The sequence below is a fragment of the Oncorhynchus masou genome, chromosome 12 (assembly GCF_036934945.1).
Source record: "Oncorhynchus masou masou isolate Uvic2021 chromosome 12, UVic_Omas_1.1, whole genome shotgun sequence".
NCBI lineage: Eukaryota > Metazoa > Chordata > Actinopteri > Salmoniformes > Salmonidae > Oncorhynchus > Oncorhynchus masou.
Genome location: NC_088223.1, coordinates 48,495,489 through 48,516,469, shown reverse-complemented (window position 1 = coordinate 48,516,469; position 20,981 = coordinate 48,495,489).

Here is a 20,981-nt window from a genome sequence, read left to right as displayed (position 1 = left end):
TGAACCAAGATTCCCTGTAAGATTTTGCCGGTGCTTAAGACTATTCCGTTTCTTTAATTTAAAAAAAATACTCCCTGGTCCTTGCCGATACCAAGCCTACTCATAACATGAGTGGCAGCCACCCCCATGCCTGGAAATACGAAGAGTAATCCTCAGTGATGTGTTGTGCTTGATTTGCCCCAAACATAACACTTTGTAATCAGGCCACAGTAATACAAGCCTAATGCACATTAGGGGGAGGTTGCTTTGCTGAGGTCCATTTTTTGTTAACAGTAATACAAGCCTAATGCACATTAGGGGGAGGTTGCTTTGCTGAGGTCCGTTTTTTGTTAACAGTAATACAAGCCTAATGCACATTAGGGGGAGGTTGCTTTGCTGAGGTCCGTTTTTTGTTAACAGTAATACAAGCCTAATGCACATTTCTATTGTTTTATTATTTAATACATTTTTTATATTCATGTTTGTTTAATTGTGATTTATCAGGGGGTGCAGCACCCTCAGTACCCCTACTTCCTGCAGCTATGCACAAATCTTTCATAAGGTGGAACTTTTAATTATACCCCCCCCCCCACAAAACCTAGAAATATGCCATTTTCAAATATGTAGACAATTGTATTGTGCTGGAGATAACGAAAATGAGAAATGGTGGAGTTGCCTTTTAATAGAAAAAAGACTTGAGTAAAAGTGAAAGTCACCCGGGAAAATATTACTTGAGTAAAAGTCCAAATGTAAATATACTGGTTTTAAATATACTTACGTATCAAAGGTAAATGTAGTTGCCAAACTATACTTAAATATCAAAAAGAAAAGTAAATGCTATAAATAATTTAAAAATACTAATATTAAGCGAACCAGACTGCACAATTTTCTTGTTTTTAATTTATTTATAGATAGCCAGTGGCACACTCCAACACTCACACATCATTTACAAATGAAGCATTTGTGTTTCGCGAGTCCTCCAGATCAGAGGCAGTAGGGATGACCACACGTTCTCTTGATAAGTGCGTGAATTGGACCATTATAAATAGTAATGTGCATATACCCCAAAAACCTACTACTAAAGCACTTCAAAGCATTTTTACTTAGTTACTTTACACCAGGGGTTCCCAAACTTTCTTCCTCTGAAAAACAGTGCAGATATCAAAAGTATGTTAAAAAATGTGCTATCAGTCCTCATTAGCGGCAGTAAATGTGTCTCTTTGCTGAGAATGCAGGATGTCTAATTGAATAGAACCCAAAAAAAACTCACTCAGCCAAGTAGAAGGCCTTGAAAAATTGTATAAGTTATGCATATAAATGACTGACTAATTGATTCATGCTATTCAGGAGGCAATGGGCACATCCACTCGCTAATTATATAGCAACGGGGGCTTGAATAGTTGTTAAATCCATTTGGTGACATTATGGCAAGTGATTTCCACAGTTTCAATACACGTTAGACTTTACCGTCTCCTCGCTTCTCAATGAACAATTGGAACTTTTAAATATCAGCCCCAACCACATGCCAATTCTAGACAGTAAAAATGTGGTGATTTTGTCATTTTTGTTTAAAATCCCAATTATCGTATACACACTGTTTACCAAACATAAGGAACACCGTTCTAACATTGAGTTTCACCCCTTTTGCCCTCAGCACAGCTTGAACTCGTCGGGGCATGGACTCTACATGGTGTTGAAAGCGTTCCACAAGGATGCTGGCTCATGTTGACTCCAATGCGTCCCGCAGTTGCGTCAAGTTGTCTGGATGTCCTTCGGGTGGTGGACCATTCTTGATACACACGGGAAACTGTTGAGTGTGAAAAACCCAGCAGCGTTGCAGTTCTTGACACACTCAAACCGGTGCACCTGGCAGCCTACTGCAACACCCCGTGCAAAAGGCACTTCAATCGTTTGCCTTCTCCATTCACCCTCTGAATGGCACACATACACAAGCCGTGTCTCAATTGTCTCAAGGCTTAAAATTCCCTCTTTAACCTGTCTCCTCCCCTTCATCTACACTGTTTGAGATGGATTTAATAGGTGACATTAATAAGGGCTCACCTGGATTCACCTGCTTAGTCTATGTCATGGAAAGAGCAGGAGTTTCATATTTGGTAGAAGATGGGAAGCAATCATGAGGCTAAATGTGTCAAGTCAACTACTTGTAACAACGTCAAATATGAATCTGTCTTTCCTATTTCAAGACACAACAGAGCAGGGCAAATGGCTTTTCACCAGATCAGACCAGTAGTAGTTTTTCCATGATAGACAATCCATGATAGACAAAATCCATGATAGACAAAGATTATACACTGAACAAAAATATAAACGCAATATGTAAAATGTTGGTCCCATGTTTCATGAGCTGGAAAAAAATATCCCTGAATTTTTACATACAATAAGCAACTTTCTCTCAAATGTTGTACACAAATGGGTTTACATCCCTGTTCGTGAGCATTTCTCCTTTTCAAGATAATCCATCAATTTGACAGGTGTGGAATATCAAGAAGCTGATTAAACAGCATGATCATTACACCTTGTGCTGGGGACAATAAAATGCCACTCTAAAATGTGCAGTTTTGTCACACAACACAATGGCACAGATGTTTAAAGCTTTGAGGGAGCGTTCAATCGGCATGCTGATTGCAGGAATGTCCACCAGGGCTGTTGCCAGAGAATTGAATGTTCATTTCTCTACCATGAGCCGCCTCCAACGTCATTCTAGAGAATTTGGCAATACGTCCAACCTGCCTCACAACCGCAGACCGCGTTTAACCACACCAGTCTAGGACCTTCACATCTGGCTTCTTTACCTGCGGGATTGTCTGAGACCAGCCATCTGGACAGTTGTGGGTTTGCACAACCAAATCTTTCTGCACAAACTGTCTCAGGGAAGTTAATCTGCGTGCTCGTCATCCTCACTAGGATCTTGACCTGACTGCAGTTTGGCGTCGTGACTGACTTCAGTGGGCAAATTCTCACCTTTGATGACCACTGGCATGCTGGAGAAGTGTGCTCTTCATGGATGAATCTCAGTTTCAACTGTACCAGGCAGATGGCAGACATGTATGGCGTTGTATGGGCGAGCAGTTTGCTGATGTCAACAATGCCAACATAGTGCCCCATGGTGGTGGTGGGGTTATGGTATGGGCAGGCATAAGCTACAGACACAATTGCATTTTATCTATGGCAATTTGAATGCACAGAGGTACCCTGATAAGATGTTGAGGCCCATTGTCGTGCCATTCATCCGCCTGGAACAGCCTGGAATCGAACCAGGGTCCAGTGCCCTTAGCACTGAGATGCAGTGCCTTAGACAGCAGCGCCACTCGGGAGCCCAATGCATTACCCCATGTTGCAAGGATCTGTACACAATTCCTGTAAGCTGAAAATATCCCAGTTCTTCCTTGGGCTGCATACTCACTCATATCCAGCAACTTCGCACAGCTATTGAAGAGGAGTGGGACAACATTCTACAGGCCACAGTCAACAGCCTGATCAACTCTATGCGAAGGAGATGTGTCACGCTACATGAGGCAAATAAATGGTGGTCACACCAGATACTGACTGGTTTTCTTATCCACGCCCCTACTTTAAAAAAAAAGATATCTGTGACAAACAGATGTGTATCTGTATTCCCAGTCATGGGAAATCCATAGATTAGGGCCTAATGAATGTATTTAAATTGATTGATTTCCTCATGTGAACTGTAACCCAGTAAAATGCTGCATATGTTGCGTTTATATTTTTGTTCAGTGTAGATAAGAGCAGCTATGGGATGATATGTTTTCTTGCATAAGATGATAAGAAGTTGATGAGACTTATTTTAGCGTAGGCAACCTTTTTCCCGACAGAGCCCTACAGTACAGCTTACGTGAGCAGTTGTGCAAAATTGAAGAGGATACCACTCTTTGCTCTCTATTCTTAAAAATGTAGATCATTTTGCCAGTTCAGCTCGAGGCAAAGTACACCAAAGATCTTTCAGTGAAATCAAGTTTCTTCCACAAAATATAGGCATATTCCCCACATTTCCTCCCCAGAAAAAAAACTAGACTCGAAATCTAAAAGGGAAACAGAAGAACCAAGAAACTACACTTTAAATGAATTTCACATGAGTAGCCTGATGTGGTATTTAACCCACATTTGTTCTTTGCCTTTAAAAGTGTGACTTAATTCTGTGCTTTAATTAGGTGTGTGTCTCAATTGTGGTAGGAACTTAACATTGAATTTAAGGAATGACCTCAAGGACTGACTTAGTTGATTATTTCTACTCCGTTGAATGCTGATGTGTATCAGGCTGTGTCTGTGGTTGTCCTGGATGTCGGTGGAGTGGAGTCAGCATTCCTGTTCCCTTATCTATATCGCATGGATGATTTTAGTCAACACTTGACCAGGTGTATAAACTGTACATTTTTGTTAATTTCACCATGTATGATTCACATCAGTATAGGAGTATGCTGAGGGAGGGAGTATACAGTAAACAAAATATATTCTCAAACTGTCGCATATCCCTTGTCAAGGCGCATGTCTTGAAGCCGGAAGCTGTATCAATCTTGAAGCTGGAAAAGGCATGGCTGAAGGATTAGCATGCGAAGCTTTGAATTATAGCGAGCTGCGGAGTGAGAAGTCAAAACGCCTGCCTCCTCTCCTCATCAGCCCAGGGATGCTTACCTGTCCTGTCTGGATGACATCCCCATGACGCTCCCATCCTACCATCACAGCAGAGGAGAAGACGGGACCTGGAGTCAAGTCAGCTTGGATTAGTTGAAATATGTCAATGGTCATAGGTTTACGTCATATGCAGCACACTGTAGCAGTTTTAGACTGCTCATGTTCAAACATGAGACAAAAACAACAGTGTATAGATATCAGATCTTAATTTGACCGGTACCATTTCAGGAGTAAAATAATCCTGCAGAACAATTTGATTATTTTCAAAAAGGTAATAATTTTTAACAGGAAATTAGTTTTCATAGGCTACCGTCTGCTTTGTTTAGGTGTAACCTAAACATTTCGGATACACTTGTATGTCATAGTGGAGACCAATATCTATCTTGTGTTATTAAGATATATAAAACAAAGGTTGTTGTACATTTGAATGTCGCAGTAGTAGGAGCTACAGTAGTAGGACATGTATTATGTCTGTTGCATTAGCATTTGAATCAGCGAGAGAGAAATAGAACTGCAGGTTTTCAGTGAATTTATGTAAATCACAACGCTCATTTGAAATTCTCATTGACAACAGAGTGATCAAATTGAGATACCACACTTGTAGTTTTCTGCCATTCCTCCTGTGTTATTTCCAAGTACCTTGAGCTCTTCCCATTTCGAAATCACATATTGTGCCATTCCCTCAAAACAGCCCGTGGATCTAAACATGTCAAATAAAACAGCCATAACTACATTCCCTCTTTGGCTAGCATTCAATTTCTCTTTCAGACACTCTGACTCTATATTGCTATTTTAACTGAGTCAAATGTTATCTTTTAAGCCTTTTTAAGTTGGTGAGATCAGGGAGCTTGCTGTTGCTGAGCTCTTGTGAGCTCCTCCCACTCACTCTCCAGCATGAAGTGTCTAGTAAACTCCAGCCGTCTACAACTCTACAACAGAAACTACAAGCCCCTCTCCTGAAGGGAGGATAGGGGATGTATTTAGGACACCTTGAACCACTAGATACATCTGATAGTGTTGATATGTGGATTGGAAACCTGTTTGTGGTTAATAAATCTTTATATTATGAACAATTTTTATATGTTAAGTAATAAGGTGTTGGATTATAGTATGTTCATAATTCGTAAATAATGTACTACTAATGTACTTATAAACCAGTTCTTTATAAGGTATATAAATGGTCAAACCATTAACAAATAAATCTCTACATAGACATATTTTCTGCCATGAATAGGATATTTATTAATTGTAAATAGTTTAATTAATTTATTAATTAAGAGTTTTTGTAGACGCGAGTGTATGCACTTACTAATAAATCAGTTGATGGTTAATATAGCTCCTTATAAACAATTTACAAATTTTTTGTAAACAATTTTTCATCCCCTAATCTAAAGTGTGCACTATGTATACTTTATAAACGTTTAAAATGATTTGTTACTTCCCAAAAGCTGACCACAGAAGACAATACCTGATTCTCCAAGAGGCTGCCTGGATTTTTAATTTATAGACCCTTGCTCCCTTCGGTCTCAACATAGACTTTGATCTGAAACCATTCTTGTGATTATTGTGATTTTGCTATTCATTGTAGATGTTTGCAGGTCAATGTCTGTCGCCAAATTGTATCTATGATCGTACGCTATCCATTTATGTTTTTTGTATGCTATTTTAATATATGAGAATTAATCAATGATATCAGGCCACACCCGGCCATGATTACAGACACCTGTATGTGTCTTTAGACACTATATAAACGAGTCACCCCACAGTGTTCGTCATTATACCCTGATGAAGACAGCTTGTCTGTCGAAACGTTCAACATTATATTTTTGCGTCTGAGCTCCTAGGGTGTGCGGCTCTCCTTTATTTATTTTTAAGAAATGTCATGAAGGTGTCCACCAAATGGCAAAAAACTGGCCTAAAAAATGCAATGGTAAAAGAAGTACACAACACAAAGACTGTGGGGGTTCCATGAAAAATGTGATGCCTAGCGTTTCGGGTGAGTTGCTGACAGAAGTGTTGTGGAATCCAATTGGCTGGTTTAGCATTAGCTAGCCTAGCATGCCGATGATAAAGTCAGTTTAATAAAAAACAAGCAGTATTTCAATCTTCTCGATTTTGCGGCTTGGATAATTAGGAATAGAGCGGCTCCTTCCATCCCTGGATTGAGACATGTTCATATCCCTCACCCGTCACCACGGTGAAAACATATTGGCATATTCGACTTGAAGGCAGACTGAACATCAAGTCGAACTTTGGCTAACTAAGCACAGTAGCATAATTAAACTCAAAGTATGCTCGTCTAATATTTTGGATGATATTTTCTTGATAAAAAATGTTTCTTAAAGCTGAGATCTGCATTAGGGGAAACAACGCCGGAGAATAGGACAGTACATACTCTGCTGTTCTATCGCACGTGCAAAGATGTCCGACGAGTAACAAGCCATTTATAAACATATCTAAAGTATACATAGTGCACATTTTAGATTAGGGGCTGCAAAATAGTTTATTAATAATTAGTAAATGAATACGGATCTACATGAATGATCAACTGATGATTTATTAAGTGCATGAACTCACATTTACAAATGCAATCATTAACAATTTACAAATATCCCATTCATGACATATTTAAATACATTATGTAAATATGTATGTAAATTGTGAGTCAAAGCATTTACCGAACCATTAACAAATGCCTTATAAATAATAATTTGAGTTGACAATAACTCCTTTATATGTAGTTTATAAGTATATTAGTAGTACATTATTAATAATTTACAAATGGTGAATATACTATGATCAAACACCTTTTAAATTATCTTAAAAATTATTAAGAAATCATAAAAAAATTAGTAATTTGCTCATTTATAAACACTATTTAAACATTGTTTATTGACATTTAGGAACAATGATTTATAAATAGTAAGTAAACTCTTTACAAATGGTTTATAAATGGATTAATGAGGGACCTTAACTCTTTGTATTATCTTCATTTTTATTTGATTAGGGATGGAAGGGTAGCCTAGTGGTTAGAGCGTTGGACTAGTAAACTAAAGCATTGCAAGTTCAAATCCCCGAGCTGTCAAGGTACAAATCTGTAGTTCTGCCCCTGAACCCACTGTTCCTAGGCCGTCATTGAAAATAAGAATTTGTTCTTAACTGACTTGCCTAGTTAAATAAAGGAAAAATAAAAATAATAAATGTGAGTATGACACAAACACAGTGAGATTTATGTGGCAGTCATGTGAGAGCGTGGCTATTTGTGAATATACTTAAATATTTCAGAACCTTTTCCATATCGCCATAAGGCATCCACCGCTGTAAATATGTAGATGTTGTTTCTAAATCTACTGAATTTATGACAAAAACATTCCAAGTTGTTTTTCCTGGCACTGAATACACTTAGCGCCTTAATCACAACTAATCTACATCTCACTTATTGAGAGGCCTACTGGAGTACTAAATGGTGTAGAATATAATATTTATGAGGAGAGCTGAATGTAGTCATCCTCTCCCACACAACAATATTCACTAGGGTCAGAAGGGTTGTGTGGAAAGTAATCCGCTGCACTTTATTCCCAAAGTCCTCCATAGCGTATATTAAATTAATTCCATTAGAAAGTTACAAAATGCCCCCAGGTATTGAAAATTAAATTGACCTTAGAACTTTCAGTTTGACATGCAAATCGTCTATTTCATCTCTGTATAAATGTTTTTAAATTAATGAATTCACCTTATACTGTTCATTAGCCATTCATGCAGCCATGCGAGCTATGAATTCTGGACGTTTTGAATTACATTAGAAAAATGTACAGTATTTATGTAATTTCCCCATTATAATAGTTTCCTAATAGAGTATTACTTCCCCACCCCCAATTTCCTTGTCTTTTTTCCTGCTATACATACAGTGAGTAGGTATAGCAGAAAGTACTCACACTCCTTGACTTTTTCCACATTTTGTTGTGTAACAGCCGGAATTAAAATGGATTCAATAACTGACATACACGCAATACCCCCAAAATATGCAAATATGTTTAGAAATTAATAAAAAATGAAAAAATGAAATGTCTTGAGTCAAGATGTATTCAACTCCTTTGTCATGCACACCTAAATAAGTTCAGGAGTAAACATTTGCTTAACAAGTCACATATGTTGCATGCACTCACTCTGTGTGCAATAATGGTTCTTAACATACTTTTTGAAAGACTACCTCATCTCTGTTCCCCACACATATAACTGCTCGGTTGAGCAGTGAATTTCAAACACAGATTCAACCACAAAGACCAGGGAGTTTTTCCAATGCCACACAAAGAAGGGCACCTCAGATAGATGGGTAAAAAAGAAGCAGACATTGAATATCCCTTTCAGCATGGTGAAGTTATTTTCATTAATTTATTTTATTTCACCTTTATTTAACCAGGTAGGCAAGTTGAGGACACGTTTTCATTTACAATTGCGACCTGGCCAAGATAAAGCAAAGCAGTTCGACACTTACAACGACACAGTTACACATGGAGTAAAACAAACATACAGTCAATAATACAGTATAAACAAGTCTATATACGATGTGAGCAAATGAGGTGAGATAAGGGAGGTAAAGGCAAAAAAAGGCCATGGTGGCAAAGTAAATACAGTATAGCAAGTAAAACACGAATGGTAGATTTGCAGTGGGAGAATGTGCAAACTAGAAATAAAAAAATAATGGGGTGCAAAGGAGCAAAATGAGTAAATAATTAAAATAAATACAGAAGGAAAAGAGGTAGTTGTTTGGGCTAAATTATAGGTGGGCTATGTACAGGTGCAGTAATCTGTGAGCTGCTCTGACAGTTGGTGCTTAAAGCTAGTGAGGGAGATAAGTGTTTCCAGTTTCAGAGATTTTTGAAGTTCGTTCCAGTCATTGGCAGCAGAGAACTGGAAGGAGAGGCGGCCAAAGAAATAATTGGTTTTGGGGGTGACCAGAGAGATATACCTGCTGGAGCGCGTGCTACAGGTGGGTGATGCTATGGTGACCAGCGAGCTGAGATAAGGGGGGACTTTACCTAGCAGGGTCTTGTAGATGTCATGGAGCTAGTGGGTTTGGCGACGAGTATGAAGCGAGGGCCAGCCAACGAGAGCGTACAGGTCACAATGGTGGGTAGTATATGGGGCTTTGGTGACAAAACGGATTGCACTGTGATAGACTGCATCCAATTTGTTGAGTAGGGTATTGGAGGCTATTTTGTAAATGACATCGCCGAAGTCGAGGATTGGTAGGATGGTCAGTTTTACAAGGGTATGTTTGGCAGCATGAGTGAAGGATGCTTTGTTGCGAAATAGGAAGCCAATTCTAGATTTAACTTTGGATTGGAGATATTTGATATGGGTCTGGAAGGAGAGTTTACAGTCTAACTAGACACCTAGGTATTTGTAGTTGTCCACGTATTCTAAGTCAGAGCCGTCCAGAGTAGAGATGTTGGACATGCGGGCAGGTGCAGGCAGCGATCGGTTGAAGAGCATGCATTTGGTTTTACTTGTATTTAAGAGCAATTGGAGGCCACGGAAGGAGAGTTGTATGGCATTGAAGCTTGCCTGGAGGGTTGTTAACACAGTGTCCAAAGAAGGGCCAGAAGTATACAGAATGGTGTCGTCTGCGTAGAGGTGGATCACAGACTCACCGGCAGCAAGAACGACATCATTGATATATACAGAGAAGAGAGTCGGTCCAAGAATTGAACCCTGTGGCACCCCCATAGAGACTGCCAGAGGTCCGGACAGCAGACCCTCCGATTTGACACACTGAACTCTATCAGAGAAGTAGTTGGTGAACCAGGCGAGGCAATCATTTGAGAAACCAAGGCTGTCGAGTCTGCCGATGAGGATGTGGTGATTGACAGAGTCGAAAGCCTTGGCCAGATCAATGAATACGGCTGCACAGTAATGTTTCTTATCGATGGCGGTTAAGATATCGTTTAGGACCTTGAGCGTGGCTGAGGTGCACCCATGACCAGCTCTGAAACCAGATTGCATAGCAGAGAAAGTATGGTGAGATTCGAAATGGTCGGTAATCTGTTTGTTGACTTGGCTTTCGAAGACCTTAGAAAGGCAGGGTAGGATAGATATAGGTCTGTAGCAGTTTGGGTCAAGAGTGTCCCCCCCTTTGAAGAGGGGGATGACCGCAGCTGCTTTCCAATCTTTGGGAATCTCAGACGACCCGAAAGAGAGGTTGAACAGGCTAGTAATAGGGGTGGCAACAATTTCGGCAGATAATTTTAGAAAGAAAGGGTCCAGATTGTCTAGCCTGGATGATTGTAGTGGTCCAGATTTTGCAGCTCCTTCAGAACATCAGCTGACTGGATTTGGGAGAAGGAGAAATGGGGAAGGCTTGGGCGAGTTGCTGTGGGGGGTGCAGTGCTGTTGACCGGGGTAGGAGTAGCCAGGTGGAAAGCATGGCCAGCCGTAGAAAAATGCTTATTGAAATTCTCAATTATAGCGGATGTATCAGTGGTGACAGTGTTTCCTATCTTCAGTGCAGTGGGCTGCTGGGAGGAGGTGTTCTTATTCTCCATGGACTTTACAGTGTCCCATATCTTTTTTGAGTTAGTGTTGCAGGAAGCAAATTTTAGCTTGAAAAAGCTAGCCTTGGCTTTTCTAACTGCCTGTGTATAATGGTTTCTAGCTTCCCTGAACAGCTGCATATCACGGGGACTGTTCGATGCTAATGCAGAACGCCATAGGATGTTTTTGTGTTGGTTAAGTGCAGTCAGGTCTTGGGAGAACCAAGGGCTATATCTGTAACTGGTTCTAAATTTCATGAATGGGGCATACTTATTTAAGATGGTTAGGAAGGCATACATTTTTTTTTACAAGTAATTATTAATTACACTTTGGATGGTGTATCAATACACCCAGTCACTACAAAGATACAGTTGTCCTTCTGAACTCAGATGATGGAGAGGAAGGAAACCGCTCAGGGATTTCACCATGAGGCCAATGGGAACTTTAAAACAGTTACAGCGTTGAATGGCTGTGATAGGAGAAAACTGAGGATGGATCAACATATTTTATTTGATTTATTTAACCTTGATTTAACCAGGAAGGGCTCATTGAGATTAAAATCTCTTTTTCAAGAGCGCCCTGGCCATGATAGGCAGCTCCAAGTCATTACAAAAAAACTACAGAGAGACAACATGAAAAATGAAAAACTACAAGTAGTGTAGTAAAAACCATTGAATTCACAAGAGTTTAAAACAGCAAATTAAAAACATTTACAGGTCAGGGAATCAGCCTCAAAATCCTTCATTGGTGATTTAAAAACACCAATAGGGACAAGTTCTTCCAGTGTTAAAAGTATTTTTTAAGGGGTTCCAAGACGATGGCACAGAGTACATTAAAGCCCTTTTACCAAATTCAATTCGGACATTTGGAACAGTTAGTAGGATAAAGTCCAGCGAATGAAGAGAGTACCCACCACATTTCTGAACAATAAAAATTCACAAATAAAAAGGTAGTAAACTCAAAATGGCTTTGTAAATTATACCAGTGACTGAGCCTACGAGTGACTAGAGAAGGCCAGCCAACCCTGGTATACAGAGTGCAGTGGTGCGTAAGGGTTTTGCAGTTTAAAATAAATCTCAAAGTGCCATGGTAAAGAGTGTCAATTGCTCTCAAACATTAAGCGGAAGCATTCATATATAAAATATACCCATAGTCTAGCTGATACTAGCCGCCTTCTGGCTTCAAAAGAAAAACAGGCCTTATTCCTAAAATAAAATCCCAATTTCAGCTTCAATTTTTTTGTAAGTTGTTGAATATGTAATTTAAAAGAGAGGCCGTCATCAATTAAAATTCCAAGAGATTTATGAGGTTACAACCTCAATCTCCTTGCCCTGACACATAGTAATAGGTGAAAGGTTCAGAGGTATATTTCTTGCTTTAGAAAACACCATTAGTTTAGTTTTGCTTCAATTGACACAAGGTATGTTGAACAGTATAAAAAGCAGTTTGCATGTTCTGGAAAGCTTTTGTAAGAGACGAGGCACAACAGTAAATAACAGTATCATCAGCATAAAAATGAAATTGTGCATTTTGGACATTTTTGTCTAAATCATTTATATAAATAATGAATAAGAGAGGACCAAGTACAGAGCCTTGGGGCACACTATTCAACACAGACAATTTAACAGACATAAGCCCATCAAATTGAGTGCACTGAGTTCTATCAGACAGATACAGTGCCTTGCGAAAGTATTCGGCCCCCTTGAACTTTGCGACCTTTTGCCACATTTCAGGCTTCAAACATAAAGATATAAAACTATTTTTTTGGGAAGAATCAACAACAAGTGGGACACAATCATGAAGTGGAACGACATTTATTGGATATTTCAAACTTTTTAACAAATCAAAAACTGAAAAATTGGGCGTGCAAAATTATTCAGCCCCCTTAAGTTAATACTTTGTAGCGCCACCTTTTGCTGCGATTACAGCTGTAAGTCGCTTGGGGTATGTCTCTATCAGTTTTGCACATCGAGAGACTGAAATTTGTTCCCATTCCTCCTTGCAACTTTCCGCTTCCGGGTTGGAGCGAGCGGTCGCATCTACACTTCGGTCCGCAGGTAGTATAACTTTTCATTACATTTCATTATAGTACAACGGTTTGATTTGTCTAATCTTAGCAATTTCTTCTTAGCTAGCTACATAGCCGTCTTTGTATCAAAGATAATTGCGTAATTATCATATTTCGTCGTCCTAACGTAGTCTACACTGCTATCTGCCCAGCAGCTAGCTAACGTCCACCGAATACCAGCACTGTAGAAACTATTACACTCAACTGAACGACTTGATTAGTGTAGTGTTAGCTAGCTACATAGTTGTCTTTGCTGTCTTCGTATCCAATATAATTGTGTAGTTTAGAGTGTGTAGAGTTAGAGTGATTATCTTAATTTACCGAGGTTAGCTAGCCAGCTATTTGTCGTCCTTAACGTAGGAGATACTGCTAGCTAGCTAGCCAACAGCTAGCCAACGTCTACCGAATAGAACTTCAACAACCCGGTCAACATTCCGCTTCGCTCCACAGGTAGTATCACATTTTCATTTCACTTCACTACAGTACAACGGTTTGATTTGTTTGATCGTAGCTAGCTAGCTACATGGCCGTCTTTGTTTCAAAGACAATTGTGTAGTCTAGAGTGATTTTCTAGGTTAGCTAGCCAGCTATTGTCGTTCTTTTAACGTAACGTAACGTAATCAACACTGCTAGCTAGCCAGCTAGCCCCCGAATAGCAGCACTGTAGAAACTATTACACTCAACGGAACGACTTGATTAGTGTAGTGTCAACAACGCAGCCACTGCCAGCTAGCCTACAAAGTCAACAACGCAGCCACTGCCAGCTAGCCTACTCCAGCAGTACTGTATCATTTCAATCATTTTAGTCAATAAGATTCTTGCTACGTAAGCTAAACTTTCTGAACATTCGAGACGTGTAGTCCACTTGTCATTCCAATCTCCTTTGCATTAGCGTAGCCTCTTCTGTAGCCTGTCAACTATGTGTCTATCTATCCCTGTTCTCTCCTCTCTGCACAGACCATACAAACGCTCCACACCGCGTGGCCGCGGCCACCCTAATCTGGTGGTCCCAGCGCGCACGACCCACGTGGAGTTCCAGGTCTCCGGTAGCCTCTGGAACTGCCGATCTGCAGCCAACAAGGCAGAGTTCATCTCAGCCTATGCCTCCCTCCAGTCCCTCGACTTCTTGGCACTGACGGAAACATGGATCACCACAGATAACACTGCTACTCCTACTGCTCTCTCTTCGTCCGCCCACGTGTTCTCGCACACCCCGAGAGCTTCTGGTCAGCGGGGTGGTGGCACCGGGATCCTCATCTCTCCCAAGTGGTCATTCTCTCTTTCTCCCCTTACCCATCTGTCTATCACCTCCTTTGAATTCCATGCTGTCACAGTTACCAGCCCTTTCAAGCTTAACATCCTTATCATTTATCGCCCTCCAGGTTCCCTCGGAGAGTTCATCAATGAGCTTGATGCCTTGATAAGCTCCTTTCCTGAGGACGGCTCACCTCTCACAGTCCTGGGCGACTTTAACCTCCCCACGTCTACCTTTGACTCATTCCTCTCTGCCTCCTTCTTTCCACTCCTCTCCTCTTTTGACCTCACCCTTACCTTCCCCCTACTCACAAGGCAGGCAATACGCTCGACCTCATCTTTACTAGATGCTGTTCTTCCACTAACCTCATTGCAACTCCATCCAAGTCTCCGACCACTACCTTGTATCCTTTTCCCTCTCGCTCTCATCCAACACTTCCCACACTGCCCCTACTCGGATGGTATCGCGCCGTCCCAACCTTCGCTCTCTCTCCCCCGCTACTCTCTCCTCTTCCATCCTATCATCTCTTCCTCTGCTCAAACCTTCTCCAACCTATCTCCTGATTCTGCCTCCTCAACCCTCCTCTCTTCCCTTTCTGCATCCTTTGACTCTCTATGTCCCCTATCCTCCAGGCCGGCTCGGTCCTCCCCTCCCGCTCCGTGGCTCGACGACTCATTGCGAGCTCACAGAACACGGCTCCGGGCAGCCGAGCGGAAATGGAGGAAAACTCGCCTCCCTGCGGACCTGGCATCCTTTCACTCCCTCCTCTCTACATTTTCCTCCTCTGTCTCTGCTGCTAAAGCCACTTTCTACCACTCTAAATTCCAAGCATCTGTCTCTAACCCTAGGAAGCTCTTTGCCACCTTCTCCTCCCTCCTGAATCCTCCTCCCCCCCCCCCTCCTCCCTCTCCAGATGACATTTTGAAAAGAAGGTCGACGACATCCGATCCTCGTTTGCTAAGTCAAACGACACCGCTGGTTCTGCTCACACTGCCCTACCCTGTGCTCGCTTCTTGTGACGGCCGGCCGCCCAACAACCTGCCCGCTTGACCCTATCCCCTCCTCTCTTCTCCAGACCATTTCCGGAGACCTTCTCCCTTACCTCACCTCGCTCATCAACTCATCCCTGACCGCTGGCTACGTCCCTTCCGTCTTCAAGAGAGCGAGAGTTGCACCCCTTCTGAAAAAACCTACACTCGATCCCTCTGATGTCAACAACTACAGACCAGTATCCCTTCTTTCTTTTCTCTCCAAAACTCTTGAACGTGCCGTCCTTGGCCAGCTCTCCCGCTATCTCTCTCAGAATGACCTTCTTGATCCAAATCAGTCAGGTTTCAAGACTAGTCATTCAACTGAGACTGCTCTTCTCTGTATCACGGAGGCGCTCCACACTGCTAAAGCTAACTCTCTCTCCTCTGCTCTCATCCTTCTAGACCTATCGGCTGCCTTCGATACTGTGAACCATCAGATCCTCCTCTCCACCCTCTCCGAGTTGGGCATCTCCGGCGCGGCCCACGCTTGATTGCGTCCTACCTGACAGGTCGCTCCTACCAGGTGGTGTGGCGAGAATCTGTCTCCTCACCACGTGCTCTCACCACTGGTGTCCCCCAGGGCTCTGTTCTAGGCCCTCTCCTATTCTCGCTATACACCAAGTCACTTGGCTCTGTCATAACCTCACATGGTCTCTCCTATCATTGCTATGCAGACGACACACAATTAATCTTCTCCTTTCCCCTTCTGATGACCAGGTGGCGAATCGCATCTCTGCATGTCTGGCAGACATATCAGTGTGGATGACGGATCACCACCTCAAGCTGAACCTCGGCAAGACGGAGCTGCTCTTCCTCCCGGGGAAGGACTGCCCGTTCCATGATCTCGCCATCACGGTTGACAACTCCATTGTGTCCTCCTCCCAGAGCGCTAAGAACCTTGGCGTGATCCTGGACAACACCCTGTCGTTCTCAACTAACATCAAGGCGGTGGCCCGTTCCTGTAGGTTCATGCTCTACAACATCCGCAGAGTACGACCCTGCCTCACACAGGAAGCGGCGCAGGTCCTAATCCAGGCACTTGTCATCTCCCGTCTGGATTACTGCAACTCGCTGTTGGCTGGGCTCCCTGCCTGTGCCATTAAACCCCTACAACTCATCCAGAACGCCGCAGCCCGTCTGGTGTTCAACCTTCCCAAGTTCTCTCACGTCACCCCGCTCCTCCGCTCTCTCCACTGGCTTCCAGTTGAAGCTCGCATCCGCTACAAGACCATGGTGCTTGCCTACGGAGCTGTGAGGGGAACGGCACCGCAGTACCTCCAGGCTCTGATCAGGCCCTACACCCAAACAAGGGCACTGCGTTCATCCACCTCTGGCCTGCTCGCCTCCCTACCACTGAGGAAGTACAGTTCCCGCTCAGCCCAGTCAAAACTGTTCGCTGCTCTGGCCCCCCAATGGTGGAACAAACTCCCTCACGACGCCAGGACAGCGGAGTCAATCACCACCTTCCGGAGACACCTGAAACCCCACCTCTTTAAGGAATACCTAGGATAGGATAAAGTAATCCTTCTCACCCCCCCCTTAAATGATTTAGATGCACTATTGTAAAGTGGCTGTTCCACTGGATGTCATAAGGTGAATTCACCAATTTGTAAGTCCCTCTGGATAAGAGCGTCTGCCAAATGACTTAAATGTAAATGTAAATGTTGCAAAACAGCTCGAGCTCAGTGAGGTTGGATGGAGAGCATTTGTGAACAGCAGTTTTCAGTTCTTTCCACAGAATCTCGATTGGATTCAGGTCTGGACTTTGACCTGGCCATTCTAACACCTGGATATGTTTATTTTTGAACCATTCCATTGTAGATTCTGCTTTATGTTTTGGATCATTGTCTTGTTGGAAGACAAATCTCCGTCCCAGTCTCAGGTCTTTTGCAAACTCCATTCTTCCAGAATGGTCCTGTATTTGGCACCATCCATCTTCCCATCAATTTTAACCATCTTCCCTGTCCCTGCTGAAGAAAAGCAGGCCCAAACCATGATGCTGCCACCACCATGTTTGACAGTGGGTATAGTGTGTTCAGGGTGTTGAGCTGTGTTGCTTTTACACCAAACATAACGTTTTGCATTGTTGCCAAAAAGTTCAATTTTGGTTTCATCTGACCAGAGCACCTTCTTCCACATGTTTGGTGTGTCTCCCAGGTGGCTTGTGGCAAACTTTAACCTGTTGATGCTCTGGGGGCGCTATTTCATTTTGGATGAAAAACGTTCCCGTTTTAAACAAGATATTTTGTCACAAAAAGATGCTCGACTATGCATATAATTGATAGCATTCGAAAGAAAACACTCTGACGTGTCCAGAACTACCAAGATATTTTCTGTGCGTGCCCTAGAACGTGAGCTTCAGGCAAAACCAAGATGAGACGGCATCCAGGAAATGAGCAGGATTTTTGAGGCTCTGTTTTCCATTGTCTCCTTATATGGCTGTGAATGCGAGAGGAATGAGCCTTTCCTTTCTGTCGTTTCCCCAAGGTGTCTGCAGCATTGTGACGTATTTGTAGGCAGATCATTGGAAGATTGACCATAAGAGACCACATTTACCAGGTGTCCGCCCGGTGTCCTGCGCCGAAATTGGTGCGCAAAAGTCACCTGCCAGTATTTTTCCATGGGATACAGAGAGGAAAGCAAGCTTCCACGAACTGCATATCAATGAAGAGATATGTGAAAAAACACCTTGAGGATTGATTCCAAACAACGTTTGTCATGTTTCGTCGATATTATGTAGTTAATCCGGAAAAAGTTTTACGTTGTAGGTGACTGAATTTTCGGTTCGTTTCGGTGCCAGACGCAATGTAGAAAATGGAACGATTTCTCCTACACACAGACGCTTTCAGGAAAAACTGCGCATTTGGTATGTAACTGAGAGTCTCATCATTGAAAACATCAAAAGCTCTTCAAAGGTAAATGATTTTATTTATTTGGTTATCTGGTTTTTGTGAAAATGTTGCGTGCTAAATGCTACTCAAAATGCTATGCTAGCTTTGCATACTCTTACACAAATTAGTCAATTTCTATGGTTCAAAAGCATATTTTGAAAATCTGAGATGACAGTGTTGTTAACAGACGCATTATTTTCATTTTATTTGTTTTTCAGCGTTAACGTTGCGTTATGCTAATGAGCCTGAGGCTTTAGTCACGATCCCGGATCCGGGATGGGGAGTTTCAAGAAGTTAAACGACACTTTTTATGGATATCTTTAAGAAATGGCTTTCTTCTTGCCACTCTTCCATAAAGGCCAGATTTGTGCAATATACAACTGATTGTTGTCCTATGGACAGAGTCTCCCACCTCAGCTGTACATCTCTGCAGTTCATCCAGAGTGATCATGGGCCTCTTGGCTGCATCTCTGATCAGTCTTCTCCTTGTATGAGCTGAAAGTTTAGAGGGACGGCCAGGTCTTGGTAGTTTTGCAGTGGTCTGATACTCCTTCCATTTCAATATTATCGCTTGCACAGTGCTCCTTGGGATGTTTAAAGCTTGGGAAATCTTTTGGTATCCAAATCCGGCTTTAAACTTCTTCACAACAGTATCTCGGACCTGCCTGGTGTGTTCCTTGTTCCTCATGATGCTCTCTGCGCTTTTAACGGACCTCTGAGACTATCACAGTGCAGGTGCATTTATACGGAGACTTGATTACACACAGGTGGATTGTATTTATCATCATTAGTCATTTAGGTCAACATTGGATCATTCAGAGATCCTCACTGAACTTCTGGAGCGAGTTTGCTGCACTGAAAGTAAAGGGGCTGAATAATTTTGCATTTGTTAAAAAAGTTTGAAATATCCAATAAATGTCGTTCCACTTCATGATTGTGTCCCACTTGTTGTTGATTCTTCACAAAAAAATACAGTTTTATATCTTTATGTCTGAAGCCTGAAATGTGACAAAAGTTCGCAAAGTTCAAGGGGGCCGAATACTTTCGCAAGGCACTGTAGTTAGCAAACCATGCAACTGCATGCTCCGAAAGACCGACACTCGACAATCTCTGCCTTAGTATAGCATGATCAAATTTATCAAAAGCCTTAGAGAGATCAATAAAAAGTGAGACACAGTGCTCTTTTTTGTCAATGGCTTCAGTGATATAATTTAAAACCTTCATGGCTGCTGTAATTGTGCTATGCTTCTACCTGAAGCCCGATTGGTACATTGATAAAATAGAGTTAGTAAATACAATTGTAGTTACTACACAAAACTTACCTAATTGATGGAGTAAAAAGAAGGAAGCCTGTGCAGGGAAAAAATAAAACAAAAAATGCATCCTGTTTTCAACAAGGCACTAAAGTAAACCTGCAAAAAAAGTGGCAAAGCAAGTTTTTTTTTCCTGAATACAAAGTGCTATATTTGGGGCAAATCCAATACAATATATCACTGAGTAGCACTCTCCATATTTTCCAGTGTAGTAGTAGCTGCATCATGTTATGGGTATGCTTGTAATCGTTAAGGACTGGGGAGTTCTTCAGGATAAAACATAAATGGAATGGAGAGGCAAAATCCTAGAGGACAACCTGGTTCAGTAAGCTTTCCACCAGACACTGGGAGATTAATTCACCTTTCAGCAAGACAATAACCTTAAACACAAGGCAAAATCTATACTGAAGTTGCTTACCAAGAAGACAGTGAATGTTCCTGAGTGGCCAAGTCACAGTTTTGACTTAAATCTACTTGAAAATCTATGGCAAGGCCTAAAAATGGTAGTCTAGCAATGATCAACAACCAATTTGACAGAGAATGAAGAATTTTGAAAAGAATCATGTGCAGTCCAGGTGTGGAAAGCACTTAGAGACTTACCCAGAAAGACTCACAGCTGTAATCGCTACCAAAGGTGCTTCTAGAAAGTATAGTCTCAGGGGTGTGAACATTTATGTAAATGAAATATTTATGTATTTCATCTTCAATAAATTAGAAAAAATCTCTCAAAACATGTTTTCACTTGTCATTATGGGGTACTGTGTGTAGATGGCTGATTAATTATTATTTTTTTATTCAATTTTGAATTCACGCTGTAACACAACAAAATGTAGAATAAGTCAAGGGGTGTGAATACTTTCTGAAGGCACTGTAGGTTTTCTATGTATTCCCCATTCCCACAGAGAAACATATTTACACATAATTCTAAAATACGCTCAGTCTTTCTATCTAATTCAGATTGCTCCAGGTTTAAATCCAAAGCTATGTTACATCAGCTAAGGTCTCATTTTTTTCTAGTATGTCCTTTATGTTGATGGAGGGAAAAAAAAAATCACCTAGATATTTTCACTCTTGGCCACATAAATGTATATATTTCCCTGCATGTTATTTTCACACACATTTTGAAACTATTTCTGTGCGGATTAATCCAAATCTCTTCACACTTCATTAGTCAATTATCCAGCTCCAGAGCAAGTACCTGAGAGTATATTGTCTCTCTGTGGGTGTTGATTGGGTTAA